This window comes from Bubalus kerabau, chromosome 6 (assembly GCF_029407905.1).
Source record: "Bubalus kerabau isolate K-KA32 ecotype Philippines breed swamp buffalo chromosome 6, PCC_UOA_SB_1v2, whole genome shotgun sequence".
NCBI lineage: Eukaryota > Metazoa > Chordata > Mammalia > Artiodactyla > Bovidae > Bubalus > Bubalus kerabau.
Window position 1 is genome coordinate 25,861,599 of NC_073629.1, and position 15,067 is coordinate 25,876,665.

Genomic DNA, 15,067 nt, shown 5'->3' on the forward strand with positions numbered 1-15,067 from the left:
CTCAGTGACACAGGATTACATGGACAGGCATCTGAGATAGGAGGTCAGAGAAAGCTTCTCAAGGGATGAAAAGGTGAATGGACTTGAAGGTCAAGGAGGGCCCAACAAGTTGGGTAGGACAGGAAAGGGCTTTCTTGGCATGGGGGGAAATGTATGTAAATAAATGTGCTGTGTTGTGCTTAGTTGCTTAGTCGTGTCCAACTCTTTGCGACCCCATGGACTGTAACCCACAAGGCTCCTCTGTACATGGGGATTCTCCAGGCAAGAATACTGGAGTGGTTTCCCATGTCCTCCTCCAGGGGATCTTCCAACCCAGGTTTCAAAGCCATGTCTCCTGCATTGCAGGCAGATTCCTTCCCATCTGAGCCACCAGTCCTTTAGGATGGACTGGTTGGATCTCCTTGTAGGCCAAAGGATTCTGAAGAGTCTTCTCCAACACCAGTTACATTTAACTATGTAAATGTATAAACATGGGAAACTGTAGATACTTAGGGAACGTCTCAAGGATTGGGTGGTAAGGTGGAGGCATGGCAATGAATGAAGCTGCAGGCAGAGCCAGCTAAGATTTAGGAATATGGCTTACCCTTAGTCATGAGAAAACAGGGTTTCTTAAGGATACCACTCAGAGATCTAAACTGCTCATCTGAAGATCCGAAGCTCCACTTACACCTAAATCCCCTGGTCCTGCAGAACAGTGACACAATAAAGAGAGAAATCCAAAATCAACTCAACTCTTAACTCTTGGAAGGAAAAGGATCAGTCCCTACCCAAGTTCAATGGTAGTAAACCTTTTACATGAGCTCAAGGCCATATTCATCTCAGCACTGCTGTTGCACTTGGATCAGGGAGAGTGACGGGCCTGCTTCATAGCACTCAGCCTCTGTCTATAAAAAAAGGAAAGAGTTGAAGTAGTTAAGTGACTTATTAAATTTAAAAGTCATAAAGATTTATCTGAATTCTTTAGGTTTTTCCTCAACATATTCCCTGCATTCATACCATGATTTTCCAGTTTACTTTGGGAATATCCTTCCCTTCCAAATAGTTTGGCAACTCTTGAGCAACTAACTTCGTTGGTGATTACAAGCAATGGGAATTATTTGGAAGCTTGTGTGAAAGGGTACATGGGGGTGGAAGAGACAGGGAGGAGGTAGCATAAGGCAGAGACTGAGGACATCTGTCTTTTTGACGATACCTTTGATCACATTTCTCTGAACTCTCACTAGCGTGTTTTTCTAGTGTTACCTTTTGTTAGACTGTTATGGCAGTTCCCTTGGTGGAATTTCTGCCTCTGGTGTCTGTCATTACGAGGTTAATTCCTATAAAGCGCAATCCCATTGCCAGTTCTGCTTTCAGCCTCATCCCCTTCCATTCTGTGCTGCTGCTACTGCTTAGTTGCTCTTAGTTGCTCATCATCCTCAGTTGTGTCTGACTCTGTACGGTCCCATAGACTGTAGCCCACCGGGCTCCTCTGTCTATGAGGTTCTCCCAGGCAAGAATACTGGAGCAGGTTGCCATTTCCTCCTCCAAGGGATTTTCCTGACCTAGGGATGGAACTCACATCTCTTGAGTCTCCTGCACTGGCAGGCACGTTCTGACCTAATTACTATTCTCCAAACATACCCTGCACTTAAATACTTCCATAGCTTTGATCTTACAGGTCCCTCTGCCTGTACTGTTGAAATTTTGCACACTTCAGGAATGCAGTTAAAATTCTCTGAAACTTTCTCTGATCTCCTAGCTAAAAGGAACCCTTCCCTCTTCCCAACTCCTATAGCAGTTTACTTATGCTTTTTTGGCACTTAGCACTTTCACCTTGCTGCTGCTGCTGCTGCTAAGTCGCTTCAGTCATGTCCGACTCTGTGCGACCCCATAGACGAAAGCCCACCAGGCTCCCCTGTCCCTGGGATTCTCCAGGCAAGAAAACTCGAGTGGATTGACCATTTCCTTCTCCAATGCATGAAAGTAAAAAGTGAAAGGAAGTCGCTCAGTCGTGTCCGATTCTTAGCGACCCCATGGACTACAGCCCACCAGGCTCCTCCATCCATGGGATTTTCAAGGCAAGAGTACTGGAGTGGGGTGTCATTGACTTCTCCGACTTTCACCTTATATTAGGGCTACTTATGTATCAGGCTTATTTTGCTTGCCTTGAAGTCTGTGCATCACCCACGTTTGCCTTTCTTAGACTTCCTGTCATGATGCCTGACTCACAGTGGAAGCCAGTTAATGAATGAATGAGCCCAAGGTGTCTGGAGACTTCTTATGCCAAAGAGGTGTTTAAAGCTAATGGCTTTTCTGAGCAGAGATAGTCAAGCTACAGTGCCTCTTTCTCCCCAGCTGCTGGCTTATGTGGTACTCAAGTCCCCAGCTGGAGACAGCTGTGCCAGTTGGGACCAGCTGAACATCCAGCTACATCCATAGAATGAAAACAGGCAGGCAAGGGTGGGGCTTGTCTTTCTGACTACTAACTTTGCCTTAAGTTGTTGTAACCCTGGGAAGTCTACCCACATTTCTCAGGCTTCTGGGTGGGCTTCTGGGCATTTGTACAACTTATTAGCTACAGTCTGCAGAAATGCTTTGGTCTTGTTTCTCTGCTGCCTCCGTAAGGGAAGTCCTGCATCTCTAGGCCCTTGGATTTTCTGGATTCTCTGAAGTTAGTGGCTGGTGGTGTGATGAGCTAGTGGCTGGTGTTGTGATGAGCATGGCAGGAACACCTGTTATAGTAAAGGATTATTATTTTTAAAAACTCTTCCTATTCTAAAAGGATTTTAGGAAGATTACACAAAGATAGTTTTTAAAGTGAGAAAATTAATGAAAAGGGGATATAGAACAAGTAGATGATTAATTATTAATAGAAAATGATTAATGTAGAACATGAAGGCCATAAGATCCTGCATATTTGCTGTAAATCTGACTCGAGCTTCCTATAAACCAGAAAAAGAAAAGGGAAGGGGGAAAGATCATCAATTACAGGAGTCACAGCATCTGTAAGATAAGAAAAAGCCAGTTGCTCAAAGGAGCATTTCTCAATTCCTGTGCCCTAAAAAATCATACTCTGTGCATTCTGTAGAGAAGTATCATGCTTGATTCAGATAACGATGTCCTTAGGAATGCTGAAACACAACAGCAGTCTGGGCTTGATGTAAATCCGGTGATAGGCAGCATATCCCTGTGATGAGGAACTGCTGTATAGACAGTGGTTTTCTCCTGCTCCTTACCACTTTAGCCCTGTAAAGCTTTCTCGAGTTATTACTCAGTGTCAGCTAGGAGGAAACGTTCCAAGGAACCAGGCAACCGGACAGTATTCTGAAATCTAGGAAGGCTGTGGTCCTTGTCCATGATACTAAAGAAGGAAGGAATCTCAGTCAAAATCTTGGCTATTACCACTGGAACCAGAAAGTCAGTGCAATTCAAACTTGAATAGGTAAGGAGGGAAGTCTTAACAATAGCTGTTTCTTAAAGACCTCTATTCTCACTAATTCTGAATCCCTTAAAGGTATCCTGGGGACCCAAAACTATAGCCTCAACAAAGCACTCTAATCTTTGCTCCAGAGAGAGGTACATTCTCGTAACATAGAAGAGAAGGGTACCATCTTGGTGTAGTACAAATAAACTTACAGTGGTTATTATTCTTTGAACCACATTTAAGAGTCTCCAAACTATTGAATCCAGAATAATATTAGGAAAGGCTTTTATTGAGGTAGTTATACTATGGTAGAACACAGCAGTCTTTTTTATGTAGCAGTAACATCATGTATGGATGTGAGAGTTGGACTGTGAAGAAGGCTGAGCACCGAAGAATTGATGCTTTTGAACTGTGGTGTTGGAGAAGACTCTCGAGAGTCCCTTGGACTGCAAGGAGATCCAACTAGTCCATTCTGAAGGAGATCAGCCCTGGGATTTCTTAGGAAGGAATGATGGTAAAGCTGAAACTCCAGTACTTTGGCCACCTCATGCGAAGAGTTGACTCATCAGAAAAGACTGATGCTGGGAGGATTGGGGGCAGGAGGAGAAGGGGACGACAGAGGATGAGATGGCTGGATGGCATCACTGACTCGATGGACGTGAGTCTCAGTGAACTCTGGGAGTTGAAGCCTGGCGTGCTGCAATTCATGGGGTCGCAAAGAGTCGGACACAACTGAGCAACTGATCTGATTTGATCTGATCTGAACATCATTATTTCCCCAACAAACATTTATGAGCTCTTGGGCATAAACTGAGAAGAGAAGGGTAATGGTGGACAAAAGCATTGGATATCAGTGTTTGAAAGCTCACAGTCTAGCAGGGGCAGTTGAGAAACTCAGCCAAAGCCACCGTGGCCATACAGCTGTGTGTGGGCTAAGGCTCTGACTTAATATAACTTCCCATGCCTTTCTCAGACACTCACATGATTCTCTTCATCTAAGAATTCATTCTTATTAGCAGAGTCCACTTCCTCTGCTCAAGGAGAAGGAGGTAACACGAAACACAGTGTTTGTGTCCTGACCTGTGTGCCTGGAACAGAGTGAGAGAGGGAGAGTGGTAAGAAATGAGGCCAGGGAGATGACTGGGCCAGCTCACATGAGGTAAGTATGAAGACTTTTGCTCTGAGTGAAATTGGAAACCACTGGAGGATTTTGAGCTAAGGAGAAACACCTAAATGTGATTAGTAAAGGATGCCTCTGGGGCAACCGAGGCTACTGTTCCAAGTGTTCACTGTAGAGAGGTGAGGGCAGGATCTGGGAGGGTGGTTGGGAGTGCTTTCAGATGATTCTGGTGAGGTTTGAGAGAGGTTAGGGTGGCCATGGCACAGTGCAGTGAGAAGGAAGGGTGCATGGGATGGGGGCATGGAAATGATCAGAATCAGGCTTCAAGAAAATTGATCTGGCCGTTGAGATGGATGAAGGAATATATCGATAGTAGGAAGAAGCTCGGAGAAGGCAATGGCACCCCACTCCAGTACTCTTGCCTGGAAAATCCCATGGATGGAGGAGCCTGGTAGGCTGTAGTCCATGGGGTCGCAAAGAGTCAGACACGACTGAGCGACTTCACTTTCACTTTTCACTTTCATGCATTGGAGAAGGAAATGGCAACCCACTCCAGGGTTCTTGCCTGGAGAATCCCAGGGACGGAGGAGCCTGGTGGGCTGCCGTCTATGGGGTCGCACAGAATCGGACACGACTGAAGTGACTTAGCAGCAGCAGCAGCAGCAGGAAGAAGCTGGAAGCTGTGAGACAGTATTTCTCCAAGGTGGGCCAAACCACCTACACTTGAATTACCTGTAGAGTTTGTTAAAAATAGAGATCCCTGTATTTAGGTTATTCTTTTGAACACCAGGGTAGGGAACTACAAATAATCACAGTCCTTAAACCGAAAAATCAACAGAATTTCAAGTCCAAAGAGAACAGATGAGTGAGTTTCAGAGGGTTTTTTTTCCCCCCTCTAAAATAATATTAATAGCAATGCTAGACTCACCCATTTGGGTACATGAACTGTATGCTAGATATAGCCCTAAATAATTTACCCACATGTCAAGGAAAAATTATTTGTTTCTAGGGAACTTTTGCTAGCTACAACCACACTCTCGTCCCTCCTGTCAAAGATGAGTCCTTAGCTTGCAGCATGCAGCCATGGGTATGGAATGGCCAGTTAGAAGCTGAGAAGGTGTGGCAATGCTCTGTATAAGAAAAGGATGGAGAGAAACCCTTGGATGGCCCAGGATAGGGCTGGAGCTTTGACTGAAAGTAGGAGCTGAAAGGAAGAGGTAGATGCTGGCCCTGAAGAAGACTGGAGAGGAAAGATGACGTGACAAAGGCCCATAGGGGAATCTTGGGAATTGACTGAAATATTTAAACAGGATTTTATGAGGCTTTGTCAGGTAGCCTGTGATGCAAACTCTCTTTCCCACCACCTCCCCCATCAAGTCTTTACCGCTATTTTCTACTGGATCTGTTTTGTGATGTGCTGGGTTCTGCTATGAAGGGGCAGACTAAGAACAAAAGCTGCCCAGTCACCTCTGGTTTGCAGCCTTGCCAGCTCATTCAAGCTAACAGCAACGTCACAGAAGTCATCCACTTTACCACCCAAGACTGTCCTGCTCACCTTCAGTCTCTCTCCCACATGAACCCCTTGTGGGTTTTACAGAATCCGTGTGGTAATTTATTGTCTTGGTGTTCTCCAGGCCGAGAATCTGGAATTAGAGTGACCTTTCGCCCACAGCAGCTGCTGATTTATCACAGGATCTATTAGAGTCTTGTCCAGATGTTGATGTTCCTGACATGAAGCCGTTTAATTTGAAGTTGGCTCAGCTGGAAAATTAGGTTAAGGGATTTTATAACCAGAGTACAAGGCAGAAAATTTACCCTTTTTTATAAACCCAAGGTGCTCATGGTACAAACCACAATTCAAAGAAGTTTCAGCTCTGGAACAGGCGATGTTACACTGTACGTGGAGAAGGCTAAAAATGTGGGAGGAAAGTTCAGAGTTCTTACCTAAGGAGTCACCACAGGGGCCTCAAGAATGGCTGCTGGAAGCTGTAAAGACACTGCAGATGTGTGGGAGCCTCAGGAAAGCTCAGGTGAGAAAAGGGGGCGACTCGCCCACCCCCGCCAAATAGAGGGAGCATGGACATTTGCTTCTCAACTCTGCCCTCAACTCTGCCCTCCAGGATTGTTGCTGCTGATTAACTACCTGCCAGGTCAAACTTTCCATCCGTAGGTGGTCCGGGTACCTGTCAGAAAGCCTGACCTATTTAGTGCTATGTAAAGTTTCAGAGCCCTCACCTCGTGCTGGAACCCTGCCAGGAGAGGCCAGGTGGCAGTGGCTGCTGCTAGGAGGAGCAGTTAACCATGTTGGAGAGAGGCAGTACTCAAGGTGATGTTCATCGTCAAAAGAGCCAGGCCTCCAAGGTGAGGATGGACTCAGAAGTGAACCAACCCAGGATGGAAGCCCTCTAGATCTGGCTGGTGAGGCCCCCGCCCACCTTGGTGGCATGCTGCCAGACTCCAAGCAGGGGCAGTGGTTTGGGGGTGGGGAGCCCCGGAGAAGCACAGGCCCGCCCTGTGTTTAGTGCTTTAAGAGAAACACAAACTGGAGCACATTCTGGGTAGAACCTCAGCCCTCATGATAGGAGGGGCAGAGGTAGCTGGAGTAGAGAAGTCCTGGTGAAATATTAGGACAAGTGGGTGGTCAGATGTAAAGGATAAGATAAATTACTTCAAACAACAATGATGTAGAAAAGACAGCCTGACTTGTCCTGAGGCTTCAAGGAGGAAGTGAGGGTTAGGAAATGGAAGCCATAAGAGGTAGTTCTTGGGAAAACTTAAAATAATGATGAGACCATTCCTTATCTCTAAAACTGCTTGGATACCCCTCAACAAATGTGCCACACGGGGAGCATATGGAAGCACTGGGTGGGGATTTTCCTTAAAAGGCCTTTAAAATCCCTCACATCTATAATCCTAGACTGAAGTCTAATCTTCGAATGTTTTCTACCTTTTATGTGAAACTGTCTAAGCCTAACTCTCATCATTTTATCAATTAAGATAATAAAACTTTTTTCACTGGAATATTGAGAGAACGTAAAATGTACCATGCATTTAGCATTTCAAATCTTGCAGAATGTCAGTGTCTAAATGCAAAGTGTGTGTTTTTCATTTAATTATATTAAGGAATAAGTTAGGCAAATTATGCAGACTTAAAGAATTGAATAGTATGGAGGATATCTAGAAGTATTTACCATGATTCTACAGCTGAAGAAGATTCAAGTTCCTGATTCTTTCTCCCTTGATTTTTTTTTTTTCCTGGCATCTGGATTTATTTATGCTGGGACAGATGCCCACTTCGTAATCCACAATTCTTCATGGTAATAAGCCCATTGTATCCACATAGGAAGATACTTCATCTCAACCTGGACAGACCAGTGGGCAGAGGTTCTTTTCATACAGGAGTTGAGCCTATCAGAAACTACCATTCTTTACAGAGTGCGTGCACATAGTCAAGCTGTGTCTTTATTAAAGCATTAAGATGAAAATGTTGACTGTAGAGGAATCACTCATTATCCAAAAATATCATCCCCACTTGCCAAACATCTGGATTTGGTGGATAAACATCTGAGTGGTTCAACTGAATTTTTCTTTCTCCTTTGGATGTTTTGGTGTCATGTAGACCCAGCCCCAGTCAAGACTTGGAGAAAAAATACTTGGCAGGAAAAAAACCAGAATGACTTAATGCAAGCATAACAGTGTAAAAAGAATGAAGATTTTTCATTTATGATTGTCATGATGTGAGAAGACACTGGAAAAAAATTTTTTTTTCTAAATAAGTCAGTGAGTAATGACCCGGCAACAGAAAATAATGAACTAAACTCTTAGACCTCTTGCACAATTCAGGCAAGTGACTGATAAGTTAGGAAGTAAAAAAAATAGTTCAAATAAGATGAATTTTAACTCATATTTGCAGGTATTTGGAAATCCTGAATGCACAAAGATTTAAGGAAAACAATAAACTACAATGCTAGGCACAAAGAAGCGTATGGAGGAATCCACTTACAATATTTTTGAAGGCTAATGAAGGATGGAGAAGAATCCCAGGAATCTTGCTTAAAATAAATATTAGGCCAAACTGGGGAAGAAATTTTGAACACTATTCTCCATTAGAATATGGCTTTAAGAAAAATGTTTTTTTAATTGGAGGATAACTGCTTCACAATGCTGTCAGTTTCTGCCATACAACAATGTGACTCAGCCAGAAGTATACGTGCCCCCTCCCTCTTGGACCTCCCTCCTACCCCCACCCCATCCCACCCTTCTTGGTTGTCACGGAGCACGGGGTTGAGCCTTTGTGTTTAGACAGCAACTTCCCACTAGCTATCCATTTTACATATGGTAATATATACATTTGAGTGCTACTCTCTCAATTCGTCCCACCTTCCCTTTCCCCTGCTGTGTCCACAAATCTGTGGAATATGGTCCTTTAACTGTTGATAAGCTCCACCACCCCCTGACCCCGCAGTCCTCTTAAAGACTCACGGAAAGGGACAGAGTATACGTAAGCACTGTAAATGCATCTCAGGGTGAATGAGACTCCTGGGGCTTAAGAATTAAATTGGCACCACAGCAGTGAAGCTCTATTCAGAGCAAGGAAATTTATAACATCATTTCTTCTTCATTCCTCCCCCTCTTCTTTATTTTTCCTACACCACCTTTAGGATAGCAAGATCCTTTGTGTATGCTCTCCACTTCTGGTCTGAAAGATGGGAACCTTAAATTCTGGTTTCTTCCATACCCTGCCCTGCCAGTTGTATATTTAAATTCTCTGGGCCTGTTTCTTCATCCCCAAAGTGGGAGTATTGAATAAATACTATTTTAATAATAACATCTAACTACAAGATGTTAAAATCCCCAAGAAATAAGCAGTTATTAGATAAAGAAGCAGCATTTAGAATTTTTAACTGCACTTGCAAAGTGGTGTTTTTGACTAAAAGGCAAAGGCGACCTTGCATCTGAGTGCCAGAGCAGGCATAGGCCTATGAAGTAATAGGTAAAAGACATGGGGAGAAGTATTAGATCCAGTGTTCTTTTAAAAAAGATTAACAGAACATGCAGATGGTACCAAGCTAGTAGAAGCAGACCCCAGTGTGGGCAGGCATTGAACACATGAATGATATTAAAAGATTATAGAAATATGGGTTTTAAAAAAAGTAAAATGGGATTCAACTTTTAAAAATGCAAAGTAATACATTTGGGAGCAAGTAACCAGAAACACATGAGTTTGCAATGTCTTGTGGCAACCAAATTAGCTGGAGACAGAATCGTCATGCCAGTGAATAGAAGACGGATGATCCCTGTAGCCCTGGGGAGGCCGAACTTGGAATTCTGAGTTCAAGTCTCTCTCTTTGAAAGCAAAGGATGAGAAAGAAAAATGAAGACGAGGTCAGGAAAGTGCAAAACTAATAATTAGGTACTTAAAGGTGGTGGATTTAAGATGAAGAATTTAAAATTTCACAGAGTGAGCTGGCTGGTATCAGGCTCCAGTAGGAACATAAAGCATGGTGGATCCCTGCATATTAACTTTCACAGAATCAGGGAATATTACAGGAGGGGGGCCTCTTAGAAATGCACTCCATCCCTCTTCCATTTTACAAATGAAGTCAAGAGTCGAACAGTTCAAAAAAGGGTGTAGTTGATTAAAGTGATTTCTCAAGCAATAGAAGTAAATTTGAAACCTCAGGAGCTCTTGATTATGAACCCCTTAACCCTAGGCATCTATGAATGTGGTGTCACTTTTGATGTCTTCTTTCTTTGAGCATAAATTCATTCTCTGTTTGTTCTGGTGCCTTTCCCCCCAGGTCTCTTTCTCTCTCTAGTCTTCCTTTCTCTAATGAAGAGCCTGCCCCTGGCTCACGTACCTACCTATAATATGTACCTATTCTTCCCTCACAGGGGGGATATGGAGTCACTCCCCCAACCTCGCCTCCAGAAACCTGTCTCCTTCCAGTAGAATTAGTTTTCCCTCCTGTCTGTTCTCTTGGGCGTTTTGTTTAGAAACTTGCACTAAGGCAATGATCATACTGTGTCACAAGCCTATGTGCTTGACTCCTGCAGCTTTCTCACTGTATTGGGTGGAAAAGATGGTGTCTTAGTCATCTTTGTGTCTCCACTGCTCATCACAAGGTCTGAGATAAACAAACACCTTTTTCATAAATTTAAATGAAAAAAATGTTTTGTTTTCTCTCCATCTCTCACTTCCTAAGTTTCTGTCAGTTTCAAGGCAGACTTTTTTTGGGGGTGGGGGGACGTGATGGATGTGGTCTCTCTACACTGTTAGTGGTGGTGTTAAGATGCCCCATGAGCTTCCCTCAGATATGTGATGCTTTGTCAGAAGTGCTTTCCAGAAATCAGATCCACCCAGCTCATCCAAATTATAGCTGTGTTCCCAAGGGCACGGCTCATTGGCCAATTCTGTCATTCAGCTTTTACTCCAATGTGTTTAGTGTAATACTGTATTTCACTGTATCTTTCCACTAAACAAGAATCCCATGGTTAAATAAATGGGAAATATTTGCTTATACAAAAGTAACTTGCATTCTCTTACCGTCCTGTGTAGCATGAATCTCAAGGCTAGAGATTGTTCAACCAATTTGATTTCAGAACTCTTCTCTGAAATCAATTAGTTCTGTTTTGTGGAAAATACTTCAAGCTACCTTGTACTTCCAGACCAGATCATGCCACATTTTCTTGTAGTGATATAAATATCCAGTGCTTAGTTTGTGTCCGATACTGTTGCAATGCTTTCTATGCATGAACTCAATTCTCACAACCACATAAGGTACAATTATCATTCCCACTTTACAGATGAGAAAAAAATTGAGGTATAGAGAGGTTGAAAAATTTGGCCACCATCAAACAGCTAGTAAGTGGTAGAAGCAGAATTCAACCCCGGACCTTCTGACTCCACTGTCTTGTACATGAAGCTAAAACCCCTCTCCTTGTCATTGTAATCCCTCGTAGCTCAGTCGGTAAAGAATCTGCCTGCAGTGCAGGAGATCCAGGTTCGATCCCTGGGTTGGGAAGATCCCCTGGAAAAGGAAATGGCAACCCACTCCAATATCCTTGCCTGGAAGATCTCATGGACAGAGGAGCCTGGTGGGCTGCAGTCCATGGGGTCCAAAGAGTCGGGCACAACTGAGCGCCTAACACTAACACTAGATTCTATACAATGAGTCCAAGTTCTTATAGCATGCAAGCCATTTAACTATTTGAAAACAACCAACATTCTTTCTGAGGCCTCTCTTCTCTGAATCTTCTAATTATTCAACCATTCTTCAGATGACAAGGTCTAAAAGTCTTTTATCTTCTTGGCGATTGGCCTCTGAACCACCTCTGTGATTTTGTGTTCTCCTTAAGCTTATGCCTCAGAAATAAGGCATAAACTATATCCAGCCAGCGTGGTGTAGTTCAGTCACCACCAAGAAGAGCAAAATGTCATCTCTCTATAGAAACATGTTCAATTTGGGGAGTTGTATTTGTGTGTTTAATTGGGGTATCCGTACTGGGCAAGTGGTCCATGTTCAGCTAAATAATAACTAAACCTCTGAAAGTATGGCCAACTGATGTGAAGAGTCGACCCATTGGAAAAGACCCTGATGCTGAGAAAGAGTGAGGGCAGTAGGAGAAGGGAGTAACAGAGGATGAGATGGTTGGATGGCATCACCAACTTAATGGACATGCCTTTGAACAAACTCTGGGAGTTAGTTAAAGATAGGGAAGCCTGGTGTGCTGCAGTCCATGGGATCACAGAGAATCGGACACAACTGAGCGACTGAACAACAGCAACAACCAAAAGCATGGGTTTGGGGAGTATTTCATGAGATTCATTTATAAGTGACAGAAACAATTAATAAGGAAAGATTGTCCTCAACCAAAACTGTCCCCACTTAGGCCAATCTGTAAGTATCACATCAGCCTCCCACAGGGCTTTTCCTAAAACTTCCATTTTCACACTGAGGACCCTTCATTGAGTAACTGGCAGCTGCAGCCAGGCTTTCAGGAGGGACTCATGAGGATGTTCTAATAACAGCCTAGGGAGTGTGTGTTAGAGGAACTTCTAATAATATATCCTTTGACTTTATTAAACACAGGGTGGAAAAGATGAGAGACGAGAGGAAGGGATTTTTAAAGTTATGAATTAAATTGTATTACAGAAAGTATGTGTACAGACAAATGGACATTTGGAAACATAGCTCTCTCATGCCCTTAGAATCGCTTATTTCAGAGAGCAGACCATGATGGGTCCATCACCTGGATGGAATGGTCAGGCCTCACTTAAATGGGAATTTCCTCACTTGACAGATGGGGATTGAGTGTCTGTTAGCTAACATTTTTCCTCTAATTACTAATTATACCAGAGAAAGGGGCTTTATGGCCAGAGTCCTGAAAATGTGAAATTTGATCAGCAGAGATTTGCAGTAAAGATGGAAGATTGATGTGTGACGTCAGACAGCTGGCAAGGAGGCCCATCAGGCCAGGAGGCCAGCAGCTGCTCACAGCGGATTTGAGAGGGCTGGGGGAGGACCCAGGAAGGGGGGGATCAGAAAAGGATCTGGGAGAGGAGAGATAAGGAGAACCATGTTAACAATTTTGCTTCCCCCTCCTCCTCTTTCTGTCATTTCAGATAAGAACATATTAATCCTCTGAGTGTGAGGCTATAGACAACAGGTGGCAAGGCCATCCCTGCACCAAAGGCAGCTGCTGGAGTGAGAAAGAGTGCCAGGAAAGGGGATCTTCAGGTGGGAATCTGCACACAGCAATTGACCTTCACCCTGAAACATGTCCCACTCCACTTGCACCACTCACAAAGGAGTCCATGACCCCGAGGGTCATACACTCGGAACATTCCCTAGAGCAGTGATGCTAAAAGAGTCATCCAGAACCAGCTATAGCAGAATCCCTGACCTTCTGGTTAACAATGCAGGTTCCTGGACCCCACTCCCAGCCACCAGAGTCTGAATCTCTGTAGGTGGAATGGTCTGCTGTCTCTCACATCATGCTGTGTATTTTCTTCTTTGCTGCACATAAAGGATGACCTGAAATGGTATCATCTGGTTTTTTTTTGTTTCCTGTCTTCCCCATCCAAGAGATGTTCCAAAGGAGCTGGGACTCCCTGCTCAGAACAGTAACCTAGCAAATAGCTGAGGCTTCATGAATATTTGTTGGGTGAGTTGTTATTGTTCAATCACTCAGTCATGTCCAGCTATTTGCAACCCCATGGACTGCAGCACACCAGACTTCCCTGTCCTTCACCGTCTCCTGGAATTTGTTCAAACTCATGTCCATTGAGTTGGTGATGCCAGCCAACCATCTCATCCTCTGTCGCCCCCTTCTTCTCCTGCCCTCAATCTTCATCAGCATCAGGGCCTTTTCCAATGAGTTGGCTCCTCGGATCAGGTGGTCAAAATATTAGAACTTCTGCTTCAGCGTCAAGTCCTTCCAGTAAATATTCAGGGTTGATTTCCTTTTGAATTGACTGGTTTGATGTCCTTGCTGTCCAAGGGACTCTCAAGTCGGGTGAGTAAATAGTGAATTGAAGGGAGATGGGGAGAAACAAAAAATGTTTAGACTGCTTAGCCTGGTGAAGAAGCCAAGCTGAACCAGTTCCTATGCTCTGAGATCCTCAGGCAGTTTGAGTCAGGGTGGCAGCCAAGGGACAGGGGACTTGCTCCCCCACTGGGGTTAAAACAATAGTGAAACATGACTGAGGCTCTTCTATAAGCCATGAGCCGTACTGAACTCACACACAACAGCCTCATGCAGGGAAACATCTCCCCACAGCCAAACATATGGACCCCATCAGCCCCCAGACAGAGTACTGACCACCCCTTTGCACTTTTATCTCAGAAAAGCCCTTAATGCACACCCGTCATTATTCTTAATTGTCCCTAGGACATCAATTCGAGGATGACATTGCCACCCCTAATATGAAAGGCACAGAAGTGAAGGCCCTAAAAGTAATGACAACATACTGTAGGTCAGAAAACAGAAAGGGAAATTCGGATCACCCTGCCTCATAAACCAACACTATCCCAATCCAACTGCTTCCTGCGTTTTCTCTGATGCTTATTCTTGAAGCCACTGTGGTGTTTGCAACAGGTAAGAGGGGGAGACATTAGAACTATACCTTTTTGAGTAATACATATTGTACTTAATCTACCTGTGACCTCTTTTCCCTACTTTTATACAGTAAAGTTGTTAATATTGATAATACTGTCTGTGAAGATAGACACCAATCTATGTAGCATACTCACCAATATAGCACATTAAATGTAACACCTTTCTCATGTATGCTTTCTTGGAACCATGTCTTATTAAATCAGTCTTTAAAATCCACACTCCCATAAAATAACCATAGTCTTCTCCTGGTTTGAGAGTGTTACATACATTGTGAATTTAGAGAACCACAGACTTTAGATCTAGCTCTGAAAAAATCATGTAACCTAAGTCCTGTCCTCCTTACCACATCATGAATATGGAAGCAGAATCCCAGGGATTTCACAGGGGATGGGGTGCAGTATGGACAGCATTCACATTTTTTG

At 43.8% G+C, this 15,067-nt stretch overlaps 2 protein-coding genes across 1 annotated transcript in view; both read left to right on the top strand.

Moving 5' to 3' along the window:
- Nucleotides 1-15,067, top strand: part of LOC129654864 (sperm-associated antigen 17-like) — a 257,575-nt gene that overhangs the window by 133,559 nt on the left and 108,949 nt on the right.
- Nucleotides 1,124-15,067, top strand: part of LOC129654860 (sperm-associated antigen 17-like) — a 330,465-nt gene continuing 316,521 nt past the window's right edge. Inside the window, exon 1 of the mRNA XM_055584600.1 lies at nt 1,124-1,127. The gene's annotated coding sequence lies outside the window, so the exon portion shown is untranslated. The remainder of the gene's footprint in view (nt 1,128-15,067) is intronic.